This window comes from Lissotriton helveticus, chromosome 1_2 (genome assembly GCF_964261635.1).
Source record: "Lissotriton helveticus chromosome 1_2, aLisHel1.1, whole genome shotgun sequence".
NCBI classification, from domain to species: domain Eukaryota; kingdom Metazoa; phylum Chordata; class Amphibia; order Caudata; family Salamandridae; genus Lissotriton; species Lissotriton helveticus.
The window spans coordinates 377,091,494-377,096,493 of record NC_136058.1 but is presented as its reverse complement, the minus strand read 5'-3'; the positions used below and the strand labels follow the sequence as shown (position 1 = coordinate 377,096,493).

At 52.9% G+C, this 5,000-nt stretch overlaps 7 non-coding genes across 7 annotated transcripts; 4 read left to right on the top strand and 3 right to left on the bottom strand.

The window, feature by feature from the left end:
• The first annotated feature begins 1,939 nt into the window (after positions 1–1,939).
• On the top strand, positions 1,940–2,011 carry TRNAW-CCA (transfer RNA tryptophan (anticodon CCA)). Its single transcript has one exon. It is a non-coding gene; the product is annotated as a tRNA-Trp (tRNA).
• A 71-nt stretch (positions 2,012–2,082) lies between these two features.
• On the bottom strand, positions 2,083–2,153 carry TRNAG-GCC (transfer RNA glycine (anticodon GCC)). Its single transcript has one exon. It is a non-coding gene; the product is annotated as a tRNA-Gly (tRNA).
• Positions 2,154–2,360: 207 nt separating this feature from the next.
• Positions 2,361–2,434, top strand: TRNAN-GUU (transfer RNA asparagine (anticodon GUU)). Its single transcript has one exon. It is a non-coding gene; the product is annotated as a tRNA-Asn (tRNA).
• Positions 2,435–2,682: 248 nt separating this feature from the next.
• Positions 2,683–2,754, top strand: TRNAW-CCA (transfer RNA tryptophan (anticodon CCA)). The gene has a single exon. It is a non-coding gene; the product is annotated as a tRNA-Trp (tRNA).
• A 71-nt stretch (positions 2,755–2,825) lies between these two features.
• On the bottom strand, positions 2,826–2,896 carry TRNAG-GCC (transfer RNA glycine (anticodon GCC)). The gene has a single exon. It is a non-coding gene; the product is annotated as a tRNA-Gly (tRNA).
• Positions 2,897–4,512: 1,616 nt separating this feature from the next.
• On the bottom strand, positions 4,513–4,583 carry TRNAG-GCC (transfer RNA glycine (anticodon GCC)). The gene has a single exon. It is a non-coding gene; the product is annotated as a tRNA-Gly (tRNA).
• A 207-nt stretch (positions 4,584–4,790) lies between these two features.
• Positions 4,791–4,864, top strand: TRNAN-GUU (transfer RNA asparagine (anticodon GUU)). Its single transcript has one exon. It is a non-coding gene; the product is annotated as a tRNA-Asn (tRNA).
• The last annotated feature ends 136 nt before the right edge of the window (positions 4,865–5,000 follow it).

Here is a 5,000-nt window from a genome sequence, read left to right as displayed (position 1 = left end):
CCTGCCGACGGCATGGAAAAGTGCCCGGGACGGGCTCCATACGTCCCGGGCAGTCCTCCCCCGGGCGTCCGGGGCACCCATCTCCAGGAGGCCAACAGCATGGCAAAGTACCCGGGACGGGCTCCATGGGTCCCGGGCAGTCCTCCCCCAGGCATCCGGGGCTTCCATCTCCAGGCCAACGGCAGGTCAAAGTGCCCAGGACGGGCTCCACGGGTCCCTGGCAGTCCTCCCCACCGGGCGTCCGGGGCTCCCTTCCCCAGGCCAACGGCATGCCAGAGTGCCCATGACGGGCTCCACGGGTCCCGGGTATCTGGGACTCCCTTCCCTGGGCCAACGGCATGCCGGAGTTCCCAGGACAGGCTCCACGGGTCCCGGGCGTCCGGGGCTCCCTTCCCCGGTCCGACGGCTTGTCAGAGTGCCCAGGACGGGCTCCACGGCTCCCGGGCGTCCGGGGTTCCCTTCCCCGGGTCAGCGGCATGTCAGAGTGCCCAGGACGAGTTCCACGGGTCCCGGGCAGTCCTCCCCCGGGCGTCCGGGGCTCCCTTCCCCGGGCCGTCGGCAGGTCAGAGTGCCCAGGACGGGCTCCATGGGTCCCGGACAGTCCTCCCCCCGGGCGTCCGGGGCTCCCTTCCCCGGGCAGACGGCAGGTCAGAGTGCCCAGGACGGGCTCCACGGGTCCCGGGCAGTCCTCCCCCCGGGCGTCCGGCGCTCCCTTCTCCAGGCCGATGGCAGGTCAGAGTGACCAGGACGGGCTCCACGGGTCCCGGGCAGTCCTCTCCCGGGCGTACGTGGTTGTCCGACAGATTCGGGCAGATGTGCTTTTACGAACCGGATCGGAATGGCCCAAATAATAATAATAATAATAATAATCCACATTTGTAAGGCGCACAATCACCCGTAAGGGTCTCTAGGCGCTAGGGGCCGTTGGGAAGATTAAGCAAGCTATTGCCCAGAGTCACATGGTGCTGGGCTAATCTGCCGCCGGTGCCGGGGATCGAACCGTGATCCCCAGATTCCAGAGTCAGCCGCCCTAGCCGCGGCGCCAGCTATTTCCCAGAGTCACGTGGTGCTGGGCTAATCTGCGGCCGGTGCCGGGGATCGAACCCTGATCTCTGGGATGCTCGAGGGTTACTACGCGCTCTACAAAAACCTTAAATAAAAAAATCTCCAGATTCCGGAGTCAGCCGCCCTAGCCGCGGCGCCAGCTATTTCCCAGAGTCACCTGGTGCTGGGCTAATCTGCGGCCGGTGCCGGGGATCGAACCGTGATCTCCAGATTCCGGAGTCAGCCTCCCTAGCCGCGGCGCCAGCTATTTCCCAGAGTCACGTGGTGCTGGGCTAATCTGCGGCCGGTGCCGGGGATCGAACCCTGATCTCTGGGATGCTCGAGGGTTACTACGCGCTCTACAAAAACCTTAAATAAAAAAAATCTCCAGATTCCGGAGTCAGCCGCCCTAGCCGCGGCGCCAGCTATTTCCCAGAGTCACCTGGTGCTGGGCTAATCTGCCGCCGGTGCCGGGGATCGAACCGTGATCCCCAGATGGGGATATCCCAAAAATCTGGCATGGATACGGCCCGCCAGGACTGGTTTGGGCACCCCTGTGCTACAGTTATTAACCTCTGTGGTGCAAATGGTTAGCGCGTTCGGTTGTTAACAGAAAGGTTGGTGGTTCAAGCCCACCCAGGGAAGTATCCTTTTCTGCCTGCATGAAACACTTTAATGAAACACAGATACGTACCTCTGCTCTCTCCTGCTTAAGACCCTTTATCTGAACATTTCAATCCTCTGCGTTCTCTCTGCACCTGCAGTCAATTTCATAATTAGGATAGAAAACAAAAGGCCTAGCCCTGTAATACAACTGTAGGCATATGAGGAGGGGAAAATAAGTCAAAAGGCCATCAGCATTTGTTGATCTGGCTCCGAAAGCTGTAAGTGTAAGGACCTCGTGGCGCAACGGTAGCGCGTCTGACTCCAGATCAGAAGGTTGCGTGGTCAAATCACGTCGGGGTCACTGCTTACCATTTTATTCCCCACTGAGTTCATATATTTCCTTTCGAAAACAAAGTCAAAGGAACGCAGCCTTGCATTGGCCGGGAATCGAACCCAGGCCTCCCGCGTGGCAGGCGAGAATTCTACCACTGAACCACCAATGCTTCACATGGGGAGTTCACAGGCATAGCTCTGTCCAAGACAGTGATCAGGTGCACACACTTAAATTGTACACATATGAACAAAGTGTGCGCAGCAGACATGACAACGCCAAAGTTTCACATGATGATGGCTTATATAAGACAAGCTCCAGGCAGGCACATACATATCAAGATATATATTGAGTCTAAGGAAAGATGCTGTAGTCACTCGTCTCTGTGGCGCAATCGGTTAGCGCGTTCGGCTGTTAAGCGAAAGGTTGGTGGTTCAAGCCCACCCAGGGACATATTATTTTGCCTGCATGAAACACTTGAATGGAAAACAGATACATACCTTTGCTCTCTCCTGCTGGACACCCTTTCCCTGAATATTTCAATTCTCTGCGTTCTCTCGGCACCTGCAGTCAATTTCATAATTAGGATAGAAAACAAAAGGTCAAGCTCTGTAATACAACTGTAGGCATATGAGGAGGGGAAAATAAGTCAAAAGGCCCACAGCATTTGTTGATCTGGCTCCGAAAGCTGTAAGTGTAAGGACCTCGTGGCGCAACGGTAGCGCGTCTGACTCCAGATCAGAAGGTTGCGTGTTCAAATCACGTCGGGGTTACTGCTTACCATTTTATTCCCCACTGAGGTCATATATTTCCTTTCGAAAACAAAGTCAAAAGAAAGCAGTCTTGCATTGGCCGGGAATCGAACCCGGGCCTCCCGCGTGGCAGGCGAGAATTCTACCACTGAACCACCAATGCTTCACATGGGTTGTTCACAGGCAGAGCTCTGCCCAAGACAGTGATCAGGTGCACACACTTAAATTGTACACATATGAACAAAGTGTGCGCAGCAGACATGATAACGCCAACGTTTCACATGAAGATGGCAAGAATCAGATGCAGGAGACTATAACTATGAATGTCTTTGCATTTGCTGAGGTCACTGGCTTGGGACTAGAGTTGTGTTTATCAGGGCATGATGGCAGGCTGCTCCCGACAAAAGTGGTACACAGAATGCACCCGCCAGATCACCAGCACTATTGTGTTTCAGATTATCTCACTGAACTCTCCTCCTGGAAAATCCTTCCCACTGGCTTTCCCAGATTCTGTGTCCTCCCCTAAATGCTGGGGTGAAACGGGCAGAGTTCTGCGCCCTGCGTCCCTAACGCGCTCCCAACGCGGCCTACAGCCCTGGTCGGGCACAGCCCTGGTCGGGCTTAGATCACTGGAGCCTTTTGTGACCAAGAACTCCGGAAGCCTAGGGTCAGGCCTGTTGCACAGGCATATTGTGCCTTGCCAATCCGGGATTGTTGTGTTTCAGGGCCTAGCCATCAATACTCCTGGGATTTCTTTCCCTGAGAACCCTCTTGTCCCTGTCCTCCCACAAGCCCCAGCTTTTATGTAAAATAAAGTGTGCACCATGGGCCTTCCCCTATTTGCTCTCTCCCCAATCTCTTTCTCCAAAGCTGAGCTCTGAAGGTAAATGTATCTATCTGAGTGAGGGGCTAGGGAGGGCCTTTCCCAGCAGTCTTACAAGTCAAGAGTTCAGAGAAAGCACCTGCTATGGGAGGGAGACTTTGTTCACAGAGAAGTCAAGTCTAAGATAACACATCTGATGGGCAAGGCACACGCCTTACTGGCTGGTAGCACACCTACAGAGGAGCAGGGAGCTATGCTAAGCAGGCAACAGAAAAGTCATGTATGTGTCTCATACACTGGGACCGGTAGTAATACTGGCTGTAAGACCATTAGACAGTAGTCTATTCATCATTACGTCCAACAATAACAAGACACTAAGCAAATGAGAAATGCTGTATGGCATAAAGACGCATTATATAACACAAGCTCCAGGCAGGCACACAATTATCAAGATATATATTGAGTCTCAGGAACTGTGCTACAGTTATTAACCTCTGTGGTGCAAATGGTTAGCGCGTTCGGTTGTTAACAGAAAGGTTGGTGGTTCAAGCCCACCCAGGGAAGTTTCCTTTTCTGCCTGCATGAAACACTTTAATGAAACACAGATACGTACCTCTGCTCTCTCCTGCTTAAGACCCTTTATCTGAACATTTCAATCCTCTGCGTTCTCTCTGCACCTGCAGTCAATTTCATAATTAGGATAGAAAACAAAAGGCCTAGCCCTGTAATACAACTGTAGGCATATGAGGAGGGGAAAATAAGTCAAAAGGCCATCAGCATTTGTTGATCTGGCTTGAAGGCTGTAAGTGTAAGGACCTTGTGGCGCAACGGTAGCGCGTCTGACTCCAGATCAGAAGGTTGCGTGGTCAAATCACGTCGGGGTCACTGCTTACCATTTTATTCCCCACTGAGTTCATATATTTCCTTTCGAAAACAAAGTCAAAGGAACGCAGCCTTGCATTGGCCGGGAATCGAACCCGGGCCTCCCGCGTGGCAGGCAAGAATTCTACCACTGAACCACCAATGCTTCACATGGGGAGTTCACAGGCATAGCTCTGTCCAAGACAGTGATCAGGTGCACACACTTAAATTGTACACATATGAACAAAGTGTGCGCAGCAGACATGACAACGCCAAAGTTTCACATGATGATGGCTTATATAAGACAAGCTCCAGGCAGGCACATACATATCAAGATATATATTGAGTCTAAGGAAAGATGCTGTAGTCACTCGTCTCTGTGGCGCAATCGGTTAGCGCGTTCGGCTGTTAAGCGAAAGGTTGGTGGTTCAATCCCACCCAGGGACATATTATTTTGCCTGCATGAAACACTTGAATGGAAAACAGATACATACCTTTGCTCTCTCCTGCTGGACACCCTTTCCCTGAATATTTCAATTCTCTGCGTTCTCTCGGCACCTGCAGTCAATTTCATAATTAGGAT